The sequence below is a fragment of the Desmodus rotundus genome, chromosome 2 (genome assembly GCF_022682495.2).
Source record: "Desmodus rotundus isolate HL8 chromosome 2, HLdesRot8A.1, whole genome shotgun sequence".
NCBI classification, from domain to species: domain Eukaryota; kingdom Metazoa; phylum Chordata; class Mammalia; order Chiroptera; family Phyllostomidae; genus Desmodus; species Desmodus rotundus.
The window spans coordinates 146,998,679-147,022,091 of NC_071388.1; the positions used below are offsets into that span (position 1 = coordinate 146,998,679).

The window sequence follows — 23,413 nt, forward strand, 5'->3', positions numbered from 1 at the left end:
AACAACTAAACTTAAAAAACAAAAACTAAGCAAATAACTAGAACAGGAACAGAATCAAAGAAACGGAGATCACATGGAGAGTTATCAGTGGAGAGGGGGAGGAGGAGAATGGGGGGAAAGGTACAGGGAATAAGAAGCACAATTGGTAGGTACAAAATAGACAGGGGGAGGTTAAGAATAGTATAGAAACAGAGAAGCCAAAGAACTTATATGTATAACCCATGGACATGAATTAAGGGGTGGAGGAATGCTGGAGGGTGGGGGGTGCATGGTGGAAGGGAAATAAAGGGGAGACAAAGACTGGGGCAACTGTAATAGCATAATCAATAAAACATACTTAAAAAAAAGACTGAGAAGTAAACAATGTGGCTCCAATTTGTCTACATGCTTTACCTGGCTTAATTTCTTTCTTTTTCTTTTTTTCTCATGTAGTACTTGATCCTGTCAGTGTTCCCTGAAAAGGTAAAAGATGAAGAACCACATTAACTCCAACTGCAAAATTCCAGTCTTTAAAAGAGATCTTACAATAAGAAGCATCTGGAATTTACTGAGTGAACAAATTGAACAAAAGTTCTAATTCAAGGAATTTTTAAATATGGGTTTTTATTTGCTGCTATCATTTGAATATGGAATGTGAAATGGGGTGGCACAAAGAAGAAGATAATATAACTGGCTGTGAACTATTAAAATTCATTTGGGATACTCTGAGACATATATATATATATATATATATATGGAATCTCTTTCACTTTATAGCAACCTAATTTGTTTAATTTAACTTTTTCTCTTACAGAATTTATAAACCCAGGGAGGCTTTTTAAACTTCATGATTAAATCAACTTCAATGATCATTGAAAATTTTTAGTCAGATGCTAGGGAAGGAAGGGGGACCAGGGACCGAATCCAACAGTGCTGAGGCGCTGAAAGCATACTGAGGAGTGCATATCTGTTTTTCAGAATCCAAACTATAGAATAGAATGACTAAGATGAACTAACAAATTTTACTTGGAGAGAAGACGATGATTACTACAATCTTTCTAAGCATGATGCTGTTCACAGACAATATTTCACCGAGCCTTCACAAACCAGAGAGCAGTGTGCTATCGTTCCCTTCTCGTGGGGCTGGTATACAGGTGTATGAAAATACAGGTAGGTTGCCCAGCTGTCCTGGCACATGCATCTCCTAACAACAAATCATGTGCTCTTTTTCCTAATCCACAAGGTCCTCCAAAAAAATACCCTTCCACTCTGCAGTGGATAATTCATCTTCTAGGTACAAAAATATTGGGATAGCATTAAGGTTGCCAGATTTAGCAAATAAAAAAATAGGACACCCTGTGTAATGTCCCAGATATTATATGGGACATACTAAAAAAAATATTTGTTTATCTGCAATTCAGATTTAACTGATGTCCTGTATTTTATTTGGCAACCCAGAGGTATGTGGGGAGGGTTATGGGCATTTGCCTAAAGGGAAGAACCTGAAGGAAAAAGTAGGTAAGAAATGAAAACTCAACAATGAGCCTAGGGTTCAATGAACAGTGTAAAATGCATGCAACATAAAATTTACCATCTTAATAATTTTTAAGTGTACAGTTCCACAGCATTAAGTACATTCACAATGTTGTTCAACCATCACCACCATCCATCCCTAGAGCTTTTCACATCTTGCAAAATTGAAAGATGAGAAAACACTGACTCCCATTAAACACTAACGCCCCATCCCACCTCCCCTCAGTCCCTGGCAACCACCATTCTAGTTTCTGTCTCTAAGAGTTTGACTACTCTAGATATCCCATGTAAATAAAATTATACAGTATTTGTCCTTTTGTGTCTGGCTTATTTCACTTACCCTAATATCCTAGGTCCCACCTACATTGTAGCATGTGTCAGAATTCTATCACATTTTAAGGCTCCCATTGTATGCATGCACCACGTGTTGCTTGTCCACTTATCTCTCAAGGTACATTCAGACAGCTTCTATCTTTTGGCCACTGTGAATAAATAGTGCCGCGATGAGCAGGAGTTGGGCTCATGAATTTTACGTGACACTGTGCTGAGCTCTGTACGGAGGAAACACAGAAGTGGCTCCATAGGAGTTTCTATTTTAAAGTAATATCACATCTAGCCAACAAATATGGCACAACAGCCAACAACTAATTATTTCACTTACTTAACATTTATTGAGAGCCTACTGTGCACTTGAATGTAGTACAAAATGTTGGGCTTGCCCAAAGTGGATGTCTGCCTTTGGCCTTTGACTTTTGGGAGGTCATCTCTGGGTCTTTGGAGATTTATAAGAGTGTCTGTGCTTGAGAGCTTTGGGTTGGACTGGCTAGTCCAACAACATGGTGGCGGCTAGCCACACTCACGTAGACCTAGGGCAGCTGAGTGCCACACATACCTAAGTCTTAGAATGGGGCTGGCCAGATCAGAAAAATTAACACTGTGGCTCGGGGCCAGGATATAGCTGTTGACCTAGAGACTGGGATTCCCGGCAGCCATGTGGACAATCAATCAATCAGTCCATCAGCTCTATGTGGTAGAATCTGAATAAAACTCTGAATGCCAAGGATTCGGCCAGCTCCCCTGGTTAGCAGTACTCACTGCATTTTGTCACACCTGGGTGTTGGGGCAGTAATTGTGATAGAACAGAATTGGGATAGAACAGAAGCTCTGTGTTGGGTACATCTCCTGGACTCTGCCCTATTCACTCCTTCCCTTGCCTGATTTTAATCTGTATCAATTCCCTGTAATAAACCATAAATATAATCACTCTTAGTGAGCTGTACTCTTCCTTCTAGTGAATTGTCAAACCTGAGGGTTGTCTGGGAACCCTCTCAACTTGCAGTTGGTGTCAAAAGTGAGAGTAATCTTGGGGACTGTATTCTATAACTTTATAGTTGTCCTAACTCCTTACATCTAGGCATTGTATTAGGTGACAAGTATATGTTATGAAAGACGACATGGTTCCCACAAAGCAAGGGAAAGGAGAAGTCAGATTTCCAAGTCCTGAGGACAGAATGTTAGAAGGCAATGAGACACGAACTAGCTCGATGCATTTAGAAATGCCAAGACATTTGACAAGGCTGGTTTTATTCTAGGCTTCCCATGTTTTTCTGTCTCATTGAATGACATGTTCATCCATTCATTTGGTCAAGCTAGAAATCTAGAAGTCATCCTTGACTTCTCTTACTTTTTCTTAGCCTCATGACCTATCCATTGTCAAGTCCAATTAATTTTACCTTCTATATCTCTTGAGTATACTTACACCTTCCCATCCCCTCCTCCCCCACCACCCCGGTTCATGCTACTATCAGCCTGCACCTGAATCACTGCAACAGCTGTCTTACTGGTCTACCAGCTCCACCTCACCCCTGTCAAATTATTGTACGCACTGCAGCCAGAGTGATTTTTTAGAAATGCCAATCTGATTATGATGTCACTTTATCCACTCTACATACTCTTAATATCTTTCTGTCTTCTTTTCCTCAATATGGCTTCCCCTCTCTCTACACCCTTGTTCTTCCCTCCAGCACTTAAGCCTTTGCATTTATGCCTAGTTGTTCATGGCCTCTAAAGTCAGCCTTTTATCCAAGTCTCTCATCTTTGAAGTACGCCAATCCACAACAGCTTCTTACTCTTCACCACTCATCAAAACTCCCATTTTTCTGAAATTATTATCTCAACCAGTTGTTAAGAGAAAGCATTTTGCTTTTCTGGTTAAAGACATCTATCATAAAGTATAAATAGCTTACACACATTAATACATTAACTAATACACATTATTAATACATTAATGTGTGTTCTTTTGTTCCAGTACATCTCTGGGGGGGCGTGTATATTTGTGCGCACACACTCACGCACTCACAGGGACTCTCCACAAGATTCGTGTCCAGTCTGAGAGTCTGTGGAGCATGGTGTTTAGTAGGGCAGGCTCAGGAATTAGCCTGCTACACTTCATATGCAGATTTAGTCACATATTAGCTATGTGACCTTATGCACGTTACTTAGTATTTCCAAGTATGTATCAGTGTCTTCATCTCTGCAATAGGTGTAATAAGATTTTTGCAGGGTGAAATGAGATAATTTATTTCATGGAGAGAGCACTAAGTGGCCTGGCAAATGTTAGCTATTGTGATCGTTGATAATCAAGGCAGTCATTCCCCCATCCCACCTCTGCTCTGAATCTCAGAAAAAGCGGGACACAATTTGACACTTCTTCCTCAAAAGTTTCCTACTAAGAAGAAGAGCATCTTTTTTTTTTTCTATTTTTGTCCGTGACTAGAGAGCAAACTTCAAGAATACAGTATCTCCATATAAAGTAATTTGAAGGTTTGTGCTGTGGACCGAATTGTGTCCCACACACATTTGCGTGTTGAAGCTTTAACCTCCAATGTGATGGTATTTGGACATGAGGCCATTGGGAGGTGAGTAGGGTTGGGCAAGGTCATGAGAGAGGGACCACATGATTTAAGTGCCCTTGTAAGAAGTGACACCAAGGAGTTGGCTCTCTCTCTTTCTGCCATGTGAGGGCAGAGCAAAAAGGCAGTGTCTGCAACCCGGAAGAGGGTCCTCATCAGAATGTGACTGTGCTGGCACCCTGATCTCAGACTCCTCCCAGCCTCCAGAACTGTGAGAAAATAAATGTCTGTTGTTTAAGCTGCTCCAGTCTTTGGTATTTTGTTATGGCAGCCTGAACAGACTAATACCATTTTAGTGGTAAGATGATCTTACAACTATCTCAGTACCCAATGTCTTTTCAGTGAACCAGTAGAAACTTACTGACACAGTTAAGACTTTACTCACTGGCCTGTGATCTGGTTCACTATGTTAATTATAGTTACAGGCTCCAACTCCACTCAGACGTCCTTTAGGTGAATCACAGAAATGGTTCTCTGAACTGGGTAAGAACTTAGGATCCATTTGATTCACCTTCCCATGTGGCAGAATAAGTCACTGATGCCTAGAGTGGTTAAAGGGTTTAGTAGGAGCCACACAGGTGGAGGCCAGACTCTCTCCCTCCGAGGCCAGTGTTCTCTTTACCCAGTGCTTCTGTGCACGTCATCAGCCACAGGGAGTCCCTGGTGGGGTTGCCGAGATGAGTTACCCATGCCAGAGCCCCTAGGAAGGGTGCAAAGATTTCCTTTCCTAAGCCCTCTTCACGTGCATGTGAGAAAAAGTCGTGTAGCAGTGCTGAACTTTGATTTGCACTCTAACTGAGAGATGCAAAAAATGGTGGCTTATTTGTTTTCTGGAGGTATCTAAACTTCCTCCTAAGTTCCCCAGCCCCCAGTGTGGGGGAGGGGAAGAGGGAGTGGTGGGGTTGGGACAGTGACTGGTGACACCTACATTTGCCAACAAATGCTATCACTGTCTCTTCCACTTGAGCACCCTGTTCTAGATCATTTGACCTACTTGGGGGTGGTCTTTTCGGTTTCTTCCCTCTACCCATGCTCCTCCTTCTTCAGATGGCCTTGAGTCTATGTGTGCAAGTTTGTGTGCTGTCTGGTCCTTGGTGGTTGTCTGCTGCATTTGCACCTGGACCTGCATCACCTTTGGGTGCACAGTTAGGTCCTATCCCAGGGATCCTCTAGTCCATCAGTTCTCTCAGGAGCTCCTGTCTCTTCACAGAGGCACATGGGTATAGGAGACTGTTCTGCATGGTGTGGGCCCAGCTCCCACTCAGAAAGGCCAATGGGGAGAGAGGTCCAGCACACAGAACCCACACCCATGGATAGGTTCTCCTGTGGGGAATCAAGCCTGCATTGTACATCGGCTGCTATGAGACTTGCTTTTGCTAAAACTCCCCCACCCTGAATTGAGGCAGCAAACGTTTACTGCATATCTTTAAAGTAACGTCCTAAAATCTATGCTAAACCTTCCAAGGACTAGTGTAACCAGTTTAACCACTTTTCCCTTTACATTTGCAAATATCCTTCCTCTTTTATGTAATTAGCAACGCCCTCTCCTTTGTTTTCTGTAACTGCCTGAAGCGAACAACTGCATTGTAAATGAGCACCATCCTCAATGTAATGTGCCCAGAAAAGCAATAAAAGCCTGTCAAGGCAAGAGTTGAGTGCTCTCCTCTTCAGAGAGTGGTTGTGGCTTCCCTTTTCCTCCACAGGACTCGGTAGTCCATGTGAATTTGTCTCATCTCAGCCACAACACACGGATCCCAAGGGCCAGGATCAGCATCACATGGGAACTTTTGGATCGGGGATGGTCACACTATGGCCCTCAGGCAAAGCCTGTTTTTAAAGGTAAAGTGTCATTGAAACATGGCCGTGCTCATTCATTTACACATGAACTATGAATTTTCATGCTCCGACTCCAGTACTGAGTGGTTGTGGTCAAGACTGCCTGGTCCACAGTGTCAGAACTATTCACTGTCTGGTTCTTTGGAGAAAACATTGTGCCCACTGCTCTGGACCATTGTTGTCCAAGTGAACTTTCTGCAAAGATGAAAATGTTGTATGTCTGTGCCATTCACTACCATAGCCACCAGCACTTGAAATGTGGCTAGGCCAAGGAACCAAATTTTAAATTTTATTTACTTTTGATAACTGTAGATTTTAATTCAAATAGCCTATGTGTCTAGTGGCTACCATATTAGACAGTGCAGTTGTAGGGGCCCTGAACAGGCCTTGGGGAGCCAGGAGCTCGGCCTCAGGACTTTCTCTGGCCATTTCCCTTGGCTTCTACATTTTTGCTTCTGGGGCACGTGTTCCCATTTGAGGTTTTTAACCTAGGGTATGCAGCTTTCCTCAGGCCGTGAAGAGAAGTGTGTGATTTCTGATGTTCTGGATCCTCCCATATCTATCATCTGTTCGCTACTTAGCACCAGCCACTGTGCCCAGATTTTGGCACAGGGATAGGCTGCAAAGAGGAAACTGTAACATTCTCCCATAGTGCATTGGTCCTGGGAGGGGAGGGGTTCCCTCTATTCACATTTGTCTGGGACTTTCCTTAAAAGGCTACATTCTTATCTCCCTGAGATCACATCTGTTCTTTTTCCCTTCCCAGGACCATCAGATGGATGAGGTGCAGAGATAGAAGCTGGCTTAACTATAAGGGAGGGTCATCACGCCGACATTCCAAAATACCGTTCTTGATAGGACTGCTACATTAACTTGATCTATATGAGTTTATAAGCTTGTCTTGGTCAGATTCATCACCCATTTGTGGAGTACCTAATGTTTCCCAGGCCCTCAATCTATTGTTAGAAAGAATCCAAGCTTCTTTTTCCCTCTTTTCTTACCTTTTCCCTCACCCCCAAGCTGACATAGCTTCACAATCACCCTTTTGAATATGCTTCAGCAGTTTTAGAGGAAATACTTGCAATATAAACACAGTCTTCCAGTGAATAATTTACATTTTTCTGAACCATCACCTTTCTGGAAGGCCTTTCTGGATCACCTGCTTAGAACCACATCCCTTGCCCACCTGTGACCGCACCTCCTGTCTTCTTCTTGCTTCACTGTTCTCCACAGCACTTACCACCTATCGAACCCCATGATTACCTGATTAACTCCTTTCCTGTCTTCCCCTTCAGAATGGAGGCTGCATGAGAGCAGGAACTCTCTGGTTTACTGTTGTATTTGTACACCGAATAGTGCCTGACAGAGGAAGAAGGTGCGCAAAATTTTGAATGAATAAAAACATCGGGATTGTCTCTCATAGTATAATTTTTATGTTAAAAACAAACAAATCTCCTTCCCTACCATGGTGATGGTAAATTCTGAAAGAGATAAAGGCTACATAGAGCATCCACCTTTGCTGGGGATAGTGAGGGCAAATGTTATAAAGAAACATGGACTTCCAGTCAAGATGAAGGTGCAGGGAGACATGTTTCACCTCCTTGCACAACCATAGAAAGAATTACAACAAGATCTCAAAACAAATAACATGCAAACTGTCAGAAAATTGAGCTGATTGGAGTCCGACAACCAAGGACTTAAAGGAGCCACATTCATCCAGACAGGTAGGAGGGCGGAGTTGTGGAGACAGGGCAGAGAGGCAGTGTGGCACCAACAAGCAGCAATAGTGGCAGCAGCATGGATGGTCTTACATTCATGTGTGGTAGAAAAACTGGGAGGGATACCCTACGAACAAGAGATCATGGCCCCAGGCCAGACCGCACAGCCCAGGGTTCCAGCATGGAGAAGATAAACTCCCATTACATCTGGCTGTATAAACTAGTTGGTGTTAGGGCAGCGAAAGAAACTGCTGGTTATTTGCCACTTAAAAGGCTCATGTAAACTTAGAACATACGCAAACCCTGGGGGAGCAGCTGGAGGAGTGCAAATAGTATACAGGAAGTGGGTGAAGTGACTGGAAACAGGGTGAACACCAGGCAGACCTCCAGAGGCCAGGCAGTGGCACTGTCCCCTCTCCAGCCCCCTCCCCCACAAGCGGAACCGTGGAGCAGTGAAGCAGTGTGCCCCACCCTGGCATTTACCTAAGGCTCTGCCCCACAAAATTTACAGGTGCCTTTGCTACAAAGGCCATGCTACTAAGACAGGAACTAAAAGCAGCTCTGCCTGATACACAGAAGCAAACACAAGGAGGCTGCCAAATTGAGGAGGCAAAGAAATATGGCCCAAATGAAAGAACAGAACAAAATCCCAGAAAAATAACTAAACAAAATAGAGATAGCCAACCTACCACATGCAGAGTTCAAAACACTGGTGATGAGGATGCTCAGATAACTCAATGAGTATGGCCACAAAATAAAGGAAGAAATGAAGGATACACTAAGTGAAATAAAAATCTACAGGCAACCAACAGTGAAGGGAAGGAAGCTGGGATTCAAATCAATGCTTTGGAACAAAAAGAAGAAATAAACATTCAACCACAACAGAAAGAAGAAACAAGAACTCAAAAAAATGAGGAAAGGCTTAGGAACTTCTGGGACAACTTTAAACGTAACAACATCCAAATCACAAGGATACCAGAAGGGGAAGAGGAAATTGAAAAATTATTTGAAAAAATAATGAAAGAAAATTTCTTTCGTTTGGCAAAGGAAAGAGACATACAAGTCCAGGAAGCACAGAGAGTCCAAAAAAGTTGGACCCAAAGACAAATGCACCAAGACACATCATCATTAAACTGCCAAAGGTTAAAGATAAAGAGAGAGCAGCAAGACAAAAACAGAGAGTTACCTACGAAGGAGTTTCCATTAAGACTATTGGCTAATTTCTCAAAAGACACTTTGCAGGCAAGAAGGGACTGGCAAAAAGTATTCAAAGTGATGAAAAGCAAGGACTCACAACCAAGATTACTCTATCCAACAAAGCTATCATTTAGAAATGAAAGGCAGATAAAGTGCTTCCCAGACAAGGTAAAGCTAAAGGAATTCATCATCACCAAGGCAATTATCACATGAAATGTTAAAGAGATATATTTAAGAAAAAGAAGATCAAAACTATGAACAATAAAATGACAACAAACTCACAACTACCAACAACTGAATCTAAAAAAACATAAACAAACTAAGCAAACAACCAGAACAGGAACAGAATCCTAAGTATGGAGAGCATTTGAAGGGTTATCAGCTGGGCTGGGGGCAGAAAGGGAAGAATGGGAGAAATGGTGCAAGGATTAAAAAGCATAAGTGGTAGGTACAAAATAGACAGGAGGATGTTAAGAACAGTATAAGAAAGGGAGAAGCCAAAGAACTTATAGGGACCACCCGTGGACAGGAACTAAAGGGGATATTGTGGGAGGGAAGGGGGTACTGGTGGGGGGATAAAGAGGGAAAATTGGGACAACTGTAATAGCATAATCAATACAATATATTTTTTAAAAATGAAATATGGACTCCTTCCTGCATCATAGATTAAGAAACTAACACTTCCAGAAGTGAAGTGATGACCTATTGCTGGAAGAGAAGATATGTAAACCCACAAGTCCTGTTGTCCGAATTCCAAGTTATGATCATACCCATTCTTTATTTGGTTATAAATAGTATGATCCACATTAATTTCTGAAATTCATTTATTTATCTAAAATTTTAATACTTATCAACTTCTGGAGATGTCTTTTATTTTTTAGTAGAATGACTAGGTTGTGGAAATTTCTTAAGTTTCTCTTTGGAATTAACTGGAATGTTTTTAAAATTATGTTTCACCTTAACAGCTCTTTAAAAAATATATTTTATTGATTATGTTATTACAGTTGTCCCATTTCCCCCTCTTCACTCCCCTCCACCCTGCACACCCCCTCCCACCCACATTCCCCCCCTTTAGTTCGTGTCCATGGGTCATACTTATAAGTTCTTTGGCTTCTACATTTCCTATACTATTCTTATCCTCCTCCTGTCCATTTTCTACCTATCATTTATGCTACTTGTTTTCTGTACCTTTTCCCCCTCTCTCCCCCTCCCACTCCCCTGTTGATAACCCTCCATGTGATCTCCATTTCTGTGGTTCTGTTCCTGTTCTAGTTGTTTGCTCAGTTTGCTTTTGTTTTTGTTTTAGGTGTGGTTGTTAATAATTTTGAGTTTGCTGTCATTTTTACTGTTCATATTTTTAATTTTCTTTTTCTTAGATAAATCCCTTTAACATTTCATATAATAAGGGCTTGGTGATAATGAACTCTTTTAACTTGACCTTATCTGAGAAGCACTTATTCTAAATGAAAGCTTTGCTGGGTAGAGCAATCTTGAATGTAGGTCCTTGCCTTTCATGACTTGGAATACTTCTTTCCAGCCCCTTCTTGCCTGCAAGGTTTCTTTTGAGAAATCAGCCGACAGTCTTATGAGAACTCCTTTGTGGGTAACTGTCTCCTTTTCTCTTGCTGCTTCTAAGATTCTCACCTTATTTTTAATCTTGGGTAATGTAATTATGATGAGCCTTGGTGTGTTCCTCCTTGGATCCAGCTTCTTTGGGACTCTCTGAGCTTCCTGGACTTCCTGGAAGTCTATTTCCTTTGCCAGATTGGGGAAGTTCTCCTTCGTTATTTGTTCAAATAAGTTTTCAATTTGTTGCTCCTCCTCTTCTCCTTCTGGTACCCCTATAATTCTGATGTTGGAACATTTGAAGATGTCCTGGATGTTCCTAAGCCTCTCCTCATTTTTTTGAATTCTTGTTTCTTCATTCTTTTCTGGTTGGATGTTTCTTTCTTCCTTCTGTTCCACACTGTTGATTTGAGTCCTAGTTTCCTTCCCATCACTGTTGGTTCCCTGTACATTTTACTTTATTTCACTTAGCATAGCCTTCATTTTTTCATCTAATTTGCGACCAGATTCAACCAATTCTATGAGCATCCTGATTACCAGTTTTGAAATGTGAATCTGATAGGTTGGCTATCTCTTTGTCACTTAGTTGTAGTTTTTCTGGAGCTTTGATCTGTTCTTTCATTTGGGCCATTTTTTTTGTCTTGGTGTGCCTGTTACATAAAGGGGCAGAGCCTTAGGTATTCACCCGGGTGGGGCAACCCATGTTGCTGCATTGTGGCACTGTATGGGGGGGAGGGGTCAGAGAGGGAACAATGCGGCTTGCTTGGCTCTCACTCTGTTTTCAGTCACTTCCCCTGCTACCCACAAGCAAAGTGGGCCCTTCTGGCGCTGATTCCCAGGTGGGTAGGTTTGCGTACATTCTAGAACCCTGTGGGTCTCTCCAAGGAACTCTCCTGTGAGGCTGGGAGTTACTCCCACTGCCTCCTCAACCCCCAGGGGTTTTCAATCAGTGGTTTGAGGCTTCATTTCCCTGCACCGGAGCCCTCGGTTGCGTGGTCTGTTTTGGTCCCCATTTGTTCCTCCCAGTTTATGCGCATGCAAATGTGGGACCACCTGATCCACCAGCCACCGCCTCAATGGTCCTCCAGCCACTGCCTTGCTGGGAGTCCTCTCCACCCGGCTGCCTGTCTCCGCCCCTCCTATGTGTCTCTATGATTGTGTCTTCTTTAACTCTGTGTTTTTTGGACTTCCAAACAGTTCGATTTTCTGTCAGTTCTGGTTGTTTTTTGTTTTTAAATTGTTGTTGTCTTTCTTTTGGTTGTGCAAGGAGGCACAGTGTGTCTACCTACACCTCCATCTTGGCTGGAAGTCTATGTTTCACCTTAACAGCTTTAAGCTGCATTGTATGTCAAATTAGGCTTCTTTATTAAAAAGTAAATGGGTAGTAGCAGATAAAATTTCTGAAGATTCATTTTAAATGAAATCATGTATAGAAAAGCATATCATATACCACACATATTCTTTATTAGAAAGGCATTACTACTATCATCATTGTCAGCAATCCTGAGACAACTTTGACATAAAGATTTTTTCCCTCACCTTGCCAAGAGTGTGAAATTTTTTAAAATTTGGAAATCACCTAACATTTAGTTTGATGAAAATAGTATAGATTCCCCATTCTGGTAAGGTGATAGGAATCTCTATAATATCCTCACATGGAAAGTAATAGCTTTGACAATACAGGAGATGGATAAAATAAGAATCTGTGGAATCATTTTTGTCATAGCAGTTACAGATGGTGAAGTGCTGATTTGGTTTTAAAAGGTTCTGGGTGGGATTCTACATGAGGGCATACTTAGTATCATGGTGCTTAACCTGGGGAGGAACGAGCCTTGACAAGCTCCTGGCTATTTCCTGACACAGAGAATTACCTGAACACATTTCTTCCATCAATCTCCTGACTTTAGGTAGATAAGAAAAGTCTGCAATACAAACAGCTCAAATCCAGTGCAAATTAATATGAAAGATAGGTTTATTTATTACCTCTAAATCTGTATTTTGTTTGAATGGGACAGAGATGGCATAAGTAGTTTAAGGATGCCCTTTTATTTCTCGAAGCCTCAGTTTTCTCATCTGTAAAATGAAACAGACAGGCAGTCAAGGTTCACAGATTCAAATGATCACAGAGACCTGGCATGTACTTGTGTGAAGTCTACCATAGGGATCAAGCGAACAGGGAGTTACTGAAGACTGTGGGAAACCTGAATATGGATGGCCTTTCTTCAAGCATTTAAATTCAAAACTTTAAAACTTTTTGCTGTCCATAGGGCCTGGGTTTGGCCATCAGGCCTTGGGCCGGCTGCCTCTGGAATGAATGATTGGGAAGGTGCAAGAAGTCATATTCCATGAAACTATAATCTTTTCTTTTAGGAAATGGCTTTTGCTGTCAGTCTATGCAAGTGACTATCTTTTCTGCTTGCTCTGTGAAAACAGAGCTGGGCCCTTTAATAATTTTCCTATGCCGGCTGGCACAAGGGAAGCTATGTTAGTAAGTGGTGCTGAAGAGACATTGCAGGAGAAGGAGTTTTGCTTCCTGATGCCCAGAGCCCTCTTGGTGGGCTCCTGCAGTGCGGTAGCCTGTCCAGTGCCTGGCTACTGTAGTGCCTGTGACTCCTCAAGCTTCGGCTCCTGCACTGCAGACAGTTTCTCCAGTGCCAGCCACCACAGTGCAGTGACTCCCTCAGTGCCAAGCTCTGCACTGTGGGTGATTTCTCAAGCACCTGGCTCCTGAAGCATAGCCACCTCTCCAGTGGCCAGCACCTGTAGGGTGTTGAGCTTCTCCAGCACCCAGCTCCTACGCAGTGGGTGACTTCTCCCATATCTCTCTGCTTTAGTGCACATGACTTCTCTAGCGCCTGGCTCCTGCAGTGCTCAGTGGTCAGCAACTTCCCTGGAAGCCTTTGCACGCTCTTGTAGCAGAACACCTGTGGCAAGACACCTCCCTGTGAACAGCTTTCCCTGACACCCTAGAGGAGATTTCCAGCAAGTCCCACTGCTATGGCACCACAAGGACTTCTGTGGCATCCTGTGAGCCACAGCCATGCCCTCTAACAAGCTGTGGATTCTCAGCCTTGGCTGGAGGGGCTCTTTCCCAGGTGCTCTGTCTGAGCCTTCAGTGTAGTGGCTGATCTCACATCTGCTATTTTATATTCTTTCTAGCCAATCTCTTGTAACTCTAATCTATTTCTATAGTTTGTGATTCTTTATATTAAATGGTCCCTTGTTCGAGTGACTGTGTGGTTCCTGTCTCATGAATGGATCCAAACCTGAACTATCCTGGAGCTCTCAGCAGCTCTCCCATTCGCATTGGTGCCATTTACACAAGACACCCCTACCCAGTCCAGATAAGATGTCCCTACCTGTCCCTACCTAGAAATCAGACATCCTTACAATCTATGCTCAAGTTTCTTGCCTTGAGTGAAGAATCCAACCCATTTAATAGATACCTGAGAATAAGGAAAGTTACATGGTTTCCTTATATTCACACAGCCAGCTTATTGTGGAACTGGGACTAGAACCCTACTCTCCTGATTCCCAATCTGGTGCTCCTGCCTTTCTGCCACACTCATGTTTTTCACCAAAAATGTTAATTAAACAACTATTTGCATATGGTCCTGTAAGGTAGTCAAATTATAAAAGTTTGATCCTAGATATGCTTCTCAGGTAGAGGAAAGAGGGTTTGGAAAACAATGGGGAATTTAGCATCAGAGAGACCTGGGCTACTCACCAGAGGGTCCTGGGGCAAATGCACTAAAGTCGCTGTGAAATGAAAGTATCTACGTCATAAGGTGGTTGCAAAGAGGAAACGAGATCACATCCTGAATCACCTATCATCATTAGACACAATTAGAAGCAGACAAATAAAAAGGCAATTAAGTCATGCAGAATGCATTTCATTTCACTCAATTATTTCCCTACTTGCACATTTCTCTCACTTCTATTTTATTTTATTTTTAGGATTATAAAAGGTCATGATTTTATTTACACTGTCACAGTTACATGATGTTACACTAAGATAAAATTAGAGATACTACACATGACTTTAAGAATGAGGTGCTTTTTATATTTTTTTCCTTAACTTTATGGAGGTATAACTGACAAATAAAAATTGTACTTTTTTAAGGTGTATAACTCAATGTTTTGATATGCATATATATTGTGAAATAATCACCATACTCAAGTGAATTAACATATCCATCACCTCACATAATTGCTGTTTTCTTTCTTCCTATCTTTACGTGTGTGCGTGTGATGAGAACACTAAAGATTTCCCCTCGTAGCAAGTTTCAGGGACACAATGCAGTTTTGTTAACTGTGGTGGCAATGCTGCACATAGAATCTCCAGAACTTACTCGTCTTCTGTAACTGAAACTTTGTCCCTTTGACCAGCAACTCCCCATTTCTCAACCCCCTTCCTGGCAACCGCCATTCTACTGTCTGCTTCCGAGTTTCTCTTCTAGAATCTACATAGATGCTTATTCCATTTAGCTTAGTTCCCTTTCATTTCTTCTATGCTGTCACAAATGGCAGGATTTCCTTCTTTTTTAAGGCTGAATAATATTGAGCCTTAATATTATTCACACCACTTTTTTTATATAGCACTTTTTAAAATTCTCATTCAAGGATATGTTTTCATTGATTTCAGAGAGAGAGGAAAGGAGAGAGAGAGAAATGTTGATTGGTTGCCTCCTGGAAGCACCTTGACTGGGGGATTGAACCCAGAGCCTCGGTATGTGCCCTGACCAGGAATCAATCCCACAACCTTTTGGTGTCTGGAGCGATGCTCCAACTAACCAGGCCACCCGGCCAGGGCCCACTTTATTTTATTCAATCATCTGTCACCAGACATTTTGATTGTTTCCATTTCTTGGCTATTGTGAATAATGCTTCAATGAACGTGGGAGTACAGATCTCTCTTCCAAGTCCTGATTTTTATTTCCTTTGAATATATACACAGAATCTCATTTTTTTAAAGGAAAGGAATTACGAAAAGGTTTTCCAACATTTTCTCCCCTGCCTGCGACTGTGTGTGCTCTCCAGTGATGCGTGCGCATCTAGCAGAGAAAGGCCAAATGAGTTAGAATGTGTCAGAGTCATTGAGAGAAGGGTGAGCTACATGCTGCCTGATTCATTGTTCCTGGGCATAATCAGTGTGATAAATGGAAAACTAACTGCGTTCAGCAAAATGCATCACAGGAATCGCTTTCCTGTTTGCCAGACACTCTTTGCACAGAGACATCCAGGCTGATCAGTGTAATCACCTTCTGTGTTTGAAGTCTGGCTCTGGGGCAGAGCCTCACTTAGATACAGTACAGACACATAAATAAACACACCTGGCCTTGGCTCCGCAGCTCTCCTGGAATCTCCCTTTCAAAGCTTTCTGTTTTGACGAAGACATTTTGATTCTATTTCATATTTCTTTATTTGCATGTTCCATAATTAAAAAAAATAAGTATGTTAAGATAATAAATGGTATTAAAATAGTAATTGCCATCCTTTGTTATGTGCTTGTAAACCAGGTATTCAATGTATTTTCTCATTTTATCTTCCCAACACTCCTGAATGGTCATTACTATTATGTCCACTTTACTAGAAAACAAGCCCACAAAAGTAATGTTTGGAGAGATGATGAGCTTGTCCAATGATAAATGGGTCCATTTGGCTTAATAAGAATGATATTTTCAGTACACCATTTGCCTCCGTAGGTGCAATTTGTTAGTCTACCGGTTTGAAACAAAGCAGCATCCATATTCTGTGATTTAATTGTGTTTACGGTTTCTTTCTGCTTCCAGAGCCAAGAGTTTAGCTTTTCTCTACATACAATGACTTTCCATTTATCCACACACTGATTATACTCAAGGACAATGTATCATTTGGCATATTGTTGGTCTATTCTTATAAATCTTGATGCTTTACTCTCTTCAAGCTTATTAAGGCCATAGTTCTCTTCCTTAGCTAGTTCAACTCAAATCAAAACTTGGAAAACTTTGCAATTTTTTTTTCATCTTTGAAACAGAATTGTGACACTTATACCAAAATCCCAGCCTCTGCATTTTATTCACCAGACTATGCTCTCATGGGTGTAGAAATGAAGATGGGATTTAGGCGAAGAAATAGAGGATTCGCATTAGGCTTGGACCACCTTTGCTTTTCGTTTCCCTGACCCTTTCTCATCCCAGCAAAGGCTAAAGAACCAGGTGCTGATGAGCAGAGAGGAAAAATGTCCAGGAACCGGGCTGTTTGTTAGGAAACCACATGTTTAACATTTTTAAAATATTGACTTATACACATTTATTTTGAAATATTTTCCAATAAAATTTGATGTTAAATAATGTAGTGTGTCATGCTGTGTCCTATTCTAAATGTTGATTTGCAGCGATTTGCACATCCAATGAGCTGGAGACATAAAAATCAAGCATTACCAGGCACAGACATATTCTCATGAAGAAAATAACACAATATAGCAGAATTGTGTGAAATGCTGATATTGGAAAGACATGATCATAAGTCCAAAACCTGCTTGTGTCAGTTCTTTAGTGCTTAACAGAGAGAGAGGCCATTTTTAGTGCTTAATGAAAATCAAAGCTATTTTAAAGAAAAACTTGAACCCTGTACCATATTCTTTATACTGAACAATGTTTTTCTTTTGCCTGAGGACCAAGTTAATTCAAAAACTCCTTTTCTAATTTTTACAGTATTACCTTTGCTTATTAAGCAAAGTACGTGCAAGCAGCATGGACTACTAAGTCACGTGGACGTCTCTTCTAAAGGAAGCAAAATGACTGCTGTGCAAAAGTTACATGGGTGAGCTCTCAGGTATGAAAGGGCTGAGCCTGATTTAGAAATGATGATGTCAGCTCACAAGCTGATGTCATTGTGGTCCAGCGAGGATCCACCTTGGAGTAGACCCTCGTGCCAAGGCAGCTGGGGTTTTACAGGGTACACACTCACGGTCCTGGCTGCCGTAGGTGGGGATTGGACCCCAAAACCTGGAAAACTGCTCCTCTAGTTATACGTACATACACACTAAGTACGTGCTGAAAAGTAATCGTTTTATACAATGCAATATACAGATGATGTTTCATAGAACTGTACACTTGAAACCTACCTAACCTTATTAAACAATGTCACTCCAATACATTTAATCTTTTTTAAAAAGTAGTAGTTTTTAGACCGGGCTGGTGTGGCTCAGTGGATTGAGCTCCAGCCTGTGAACCAAAGGGTCGCTGGTTCAATTCCCAGTCAGAGCACATGCCTGGGTTGCAGGCCAGGTCCCTAGTTGGGGACATGCGAGAGGCAACCACACATTGATGTCTCTCTCCCTCTCTTTCTCCCTCCCTTCCTCTTTCTCTAAAAATAAATAAATAAAATCTTTAAATAAAAAAGAAAGAAATTTGTGTTTTTTTTAAAGTAATAGTTTTTAAGTGTGCCCCAGAAGGATATCCAGCAATTTCAGTGTAGTGGTTACTCTGGGGAGAAAGCAAAAGTAATCTAAAAGTAAAGAAGATAGAAAGGGCTTTAATGGATTCTTTTTTTTAAAAGTCTGTATTAAATATGGCAAAACATTAGCAATTGTTAAATTTGTGTGGCAACTACACAGACATCTGTTAAAACTTCACATTTCTATATGTTTGAAATATTTTATAATTAAAAATTTAAAGAATACTGACCAACATAAAATAATCACAGAAACACCACCATTCGTCACAACCAAAAATGAAATGCAAGTCCAAGGTGAAAGACTCAAAGGAATCACACTTTGAAAAAGTCATGACATTCCTGAGGTGAAGCATTAACAGAAAAGTGAATGTGACCATGTTTATGTACTCGAGGTTTTCTACTTCTTTAGAAAAAAATTAATGTTTAACTCAAAGTACTGCACTTAGTAGTGTTAGCAGAGTAGAAGAAAGTACACTGTTATCTGTCACTTAGCCAAACCCAAATTAGGATCAGTCAGCTTTGAAATTTCATGACTTTCTGGGGCTGGAATTCACCACCTCCACGATGGATTAGCATTATTTTCCCATCTGAACCCTCTTGGGCAGCAGCAGTAATAACCTCATTTTTTTGTCAGAGGTTAGGACTGAGCCTTTCTTGAGTTCCAAGAAAAACAGCCCCTTCTCTCATTTCAGTGTGAGGTTTGTCAAACTCACAGAGCTTCTTTCCAACAGATTTCCCAGGGTACCTTATGTTCTGATTGGGGCACCTTCATCTGGTGCTTAAAAACAAACAGGGCTTTAATCTCCAGGGCATGAAGTTACCGGAATGGGAGCCCCACAGGCAGTTAGGAGACTCTCAGCCCAGTGCCTTTACCCCTGCTCCGGGGCCCACTCTGGAGCAGACAGCACTAGCTGCAGGCAGGATATTGGATCAGACCCAGCTCTTTGCGTAAAATCATAGGGAAATGGTAAGCTTGAGATGAGTTAAACTGTAAATTAAAGTGTGTTTGTGGAACATTTTAAAGATCATTTTAAATTTTGGCAAGGAGGTGATTTTAAAATCAGCATTTACGAGGCTTTTATCATTTTAACGGGGCCATTTTCTTCAGTGGCATTCCCATAACATACACCCACTATAGCTTAGCTATGTACCCCTTTCCATAAATGAATGAAATCAGCAGAGAAAGGTGTATTGTAAAGAGACACTCTTTTCATTCAACTCCCACTTCACCTTTAAGATCCAGATTGAATTCTCTCCTCTTGTTCATGCCATTCTCCTTGGACTATTGTCTTCTTTAAAGAACCCCAACATCTGCCCCTGCCAGTGCGGCTCAGTTGGTTGGGTGCCTTCCCCAAACAGAAAGGTAGCTGGTTTGATTCCAGGTCAGGGCACCTGCAAATATAAAAAGTTTCCATGGCTTTGTAGCTGGGCAAAAGTAGGTCTGAATTCTGGCTTTGGTTAACTCATAATAGGGTCTCAAACACCTTGTTTCACCTCTCTGGTTTGTTATTTCCTCATCTGAAAATTGAAAAAATAATAATACTTAACTCACAGGGTTGTTGTGAGGATTGAATGCGATAGTCCAGAGCCTATCCTGTTGTTACTGACATTCTTCTTCTTCATGTTCTTTAAATAATTTTTTCTTGTCCTTCAGATTTCCATTCCAAGTTGAAAGCAGTTATTTTGAACTTAAAGAAAGGCTTTTTCAGTTCCAGCCAAGATGGAGGCATAGGTAGAAACCCTTCCTTTCCTCGCAAAACCAAAAGGAGGATAATAACCAATCTAAACTCAATAAGCAACCCAAAGTGCCAGAAAATCAAACTGCATGGAATTACAACAACCAAGGAATTAGAATTAAAGAAACAATCAAACAGACCAACCAGACCAGTAAGAACCCGCAGCAAGGCGATGGACCACCAGGGTGGGGCTGACTTAAGGGGAAACTGAAACTCAGAACTGACTGTGTACTACAGCGGTTGCCGAGGCGGGAAACTCTCCCAGTCTCACACTAGAGTTCTTTGGAAAGTGCGCTAGAGACAAGCAGGTGAGCTGCACTACCCCTCTCTGGCCCCTCCCCCACAGGGCAGCTCTGCAGTGCAGCAAAGAGGGTTGCCCTGCAGGGGTGAATACCTAACACACGGGCCCCTTACAACTTATCAGGTGTGACGAGACAAAGAAATATGGCCCAAGTGAAAGAACAGAGCAAAACTTTTGAAAGAGAGATAAGCAATGAGTTCCCCAATCTATCTGACAGAAAATGTAAAGCCCTGGTAATCAATGTGCTCACAGAACCGACTGAGTTTGGTCAAAAAATGAACGAACAAATGAAAGATATACAAAATGAAATAAAGCAAAATATTCAGGGAACCAACAGTGACAGGAAGGAAACCAGGACTTAAATCAATGATTTGGAACAAAAGGAAAAAATAAACATCCAACCGGAATGGAATGAAGAAAAAAGAATTCAAAGTAATGAAGAGAGACTTACTAACCTCTGGGACAGCCTGAAACTTTGCAACACCCGAGTTATAGAGGTGCCAGAAGGAGAAGAACGACAGCAAGAACTTGAAAACTTATTTGAACAAATAATGAAGGAAAACTTCCCCTATCTGGCGAAGGAAATACACTTTTAGGAAGTCCAGGAAGCTCAGAGAGTCCCAAAGAAGTTGGACCCAAAGAGGAACACACCAAGGCACATCCATCCTTAAGTTACCCAAGATTAAAGATAAAGAGAAAATCTTAAAAGCAGCAGGAGGAAAGGAGAGAGTTACCTACAAAGGAGTTCCCATAGGCTATCAGCTGAGTTCTCAAAAGAAATCTTTCAGGCAAGAAGGGGCTGAGAAGATGTATTTGAAGTCATGAAAGGCAAGGACCTCCCTCCAAGATTACTCTAGCCAGCAAAGCTATCATTTACAATGGAAGGGCAGATAAAGTGCTTCCCAGATAAGGTCAAGTTAAAGGAGTTCATCATCACCAAGCCCTTATTATATGAAATGTTAAAGGGACTTACCTAAGAAAAAGAAGATAAAAAATATGTACAGTAAAATAACAACAAACTCACAACTGTCAACAAATTAACCTAAAACAAAGAAAAACAATGAAAACAAAAGCTAAGCAAACAACTAGAACAGGAACAGAATCAGAGAAATGGAGATCACACGGGGGGTTTTCAGTGGGGAGGGGAAGGGGAGGAATAGGGGGGGAAAGGTACAGGAAAGAAAAAGCATAATTGGCAGGCATAAAATAGACAGAGAAAGATCAAAAATGGTATAGGAAACAGAGAACTCAAAGAACCTGTATGTACAATCCATGGACATGAACTAAGGGGGGGAGAGCTGGAGGGTTGGAGGGTGTGGGGCAGAGGTGGGATAAAAGGGAAGAAATTGGGAAAACTTTAATAGCATAATCAATAAAATATACTTTTTAAAAAGAAGAAAGGCTTTTAAATTTTATTTCTTACTGCTATTATTTCAAAATATCATGCTTCCATTACAACAAAATAACATCTCTTGAATTTTTGCTTGATACCCTATGCCTCACATTTCCTTTTCTCAAACATCATTAAGAACAGGAACATTCTAAACATTGAAGTCAAGCGTGTTCAGAAGCCATGTGTTTTCAGTCTCAAGTTCCCCTGCTGAACAAACCACCTGAGGCACTGCTGGTCTTCCCTGGTTTCTCACCGGTGTTGGTTATGGTCAGTCATTGGGGAACAGTAAATTTAAGCCTTGGCCACACTGTGTGGATTGTAATCGCAGTGAGAAAGGCCATCGAAATGGCCCAGGCAGTTGTAATTTAAATCCTTTCTGTTTGAAAGTTGCCAGAAAATGACCCTGAGAACAAGGACCATTCTCTTACATTGTTACGCAACTTCAAGTGAGAACAAACTTAGTACGTAGCAGGTGCTTAATGGTCGCTGTGTAGTAAGTGTGACATCTCCTATGTGGAGTCTCCATTTACCTCAAAACAGACTAGTATAGACTAAATGAGTACATTATAACTAATGTAACCCTGTGTTGGCCTTTATTTTCTAATATAGCAGGAATCTCAAAAACTTAGCCACAAAGCCCCAACTGAGATGATCTGGTGCAAATATGTGGAAATAAAATCACATAGAGCTTCTAGCAGTTCTCTAAATGGGACTTTTCTCTCACCTCTATGAATTTTACACACTCTTCCCAGGGCCAGGATCACAGGCCTCTCATATTCACCCGCCCCTACCCTCAGCAATATTTTCGGGACTACGTCTTTCCTCAGGATGCAGCCCAGGCATCCCGTCCTTCCAGAAGTACCCTGTATCGACCAGTCTGGGTTCATGGCCTCTCCTCTGAGTTTCATAGCACCTGTCATGTTCTTGACCGTTCATCTCTTCCCCGCTAGAGAGTACATTCCTTTAGGGCAGACGCCATCCTTCTCATCTTCTGTGTTCTCAGCACCTGCCTCGAGGTAGATGCCCAGGTTAGAGCAAGGTTCTGGGAGCCCCACATTCCTAGCTATGCCCCCCAGGGAGACAGCAGCACTGTTTTAGGGGGTGAGTATGGTTCTAATCTACATGAGTGAATCTCACTGGTCCAACAGAAAGCAAGCCAACTGTGGAGAGATGCAAATACCACCCAGTTGTGCTCCAAGGTATAATCATCAGGTAGAAAACTCATGGGAGTGAGAACATGGGAATGCTGGCACCGTGGAGGAAGTGATGTGTTTTGTCTTAGGTCAGACACTGTGGAGCATGGAGCTGGTGGAGCTGAGGCAGGCCCTACTGGTCTCCAGGCTGTGCTGAGTCAGGGGGCTCTACCTGGCACATAGCTGTCTTTCACAAACGCCCAGTGGCTGGGCCTGAGTTTGCCTTGTGCACTTCTGTGTTGCATGCTTTCTAAAAATGTGACATCTCTTCATTCCCATTCAGGTGACTGACCTCTTGCTACACAATCAAAAAGAAAAAAAAATGGTTAAGTAACAACCTACTCTAAGGGTAGGATCGAGACCTGAAAAAAATGAAAACTAAAGAAAATAATTTCAGATTATCCAGAAGACATTAATTAGTACTCTACTTTCATAGATTTTACAAGACTATTCTTCACCTCACCCAAATGACGAACACTACTTGCCTTAATGTCATCAGGAGCAGTTGTATGGGGTCCATAAAACATTGCTGGTGTTCCCTGGCATTGTTGGTATCAAGATCATTGGCTGACAATTTGCACTGGAAACAGACATGTTAATTAGTCTAAT

The 23,413-nt window shown here is 41.7% G+C and overlaps 1 long non-coding RNA gene across 1 annotated transcript; it reads right to left on the reverse strand.

Moving 5' to 3' along the window:
• Nucleotides 1-393: 393 nt before the first annotated feature.
• Nucleotides 394-19,570, reverse strand: LOC123478658 (uncharacterized). The gene is made up of 5 exons (XR_006653934.3): nt 19,412-19,570; nt 14,469-14,500; nt 12,725-12,814; nt 7,524-7,619; nt 394-454 (listed from the first exon to the last, which is right to left on the reverse strand). It is a non-coding gene; the product is annotated as an uncharacterized lncRNA (long non-coding RNA).
• Nucleotides 19,571-23,413: the final 3,843 nt, after the last annotated feature.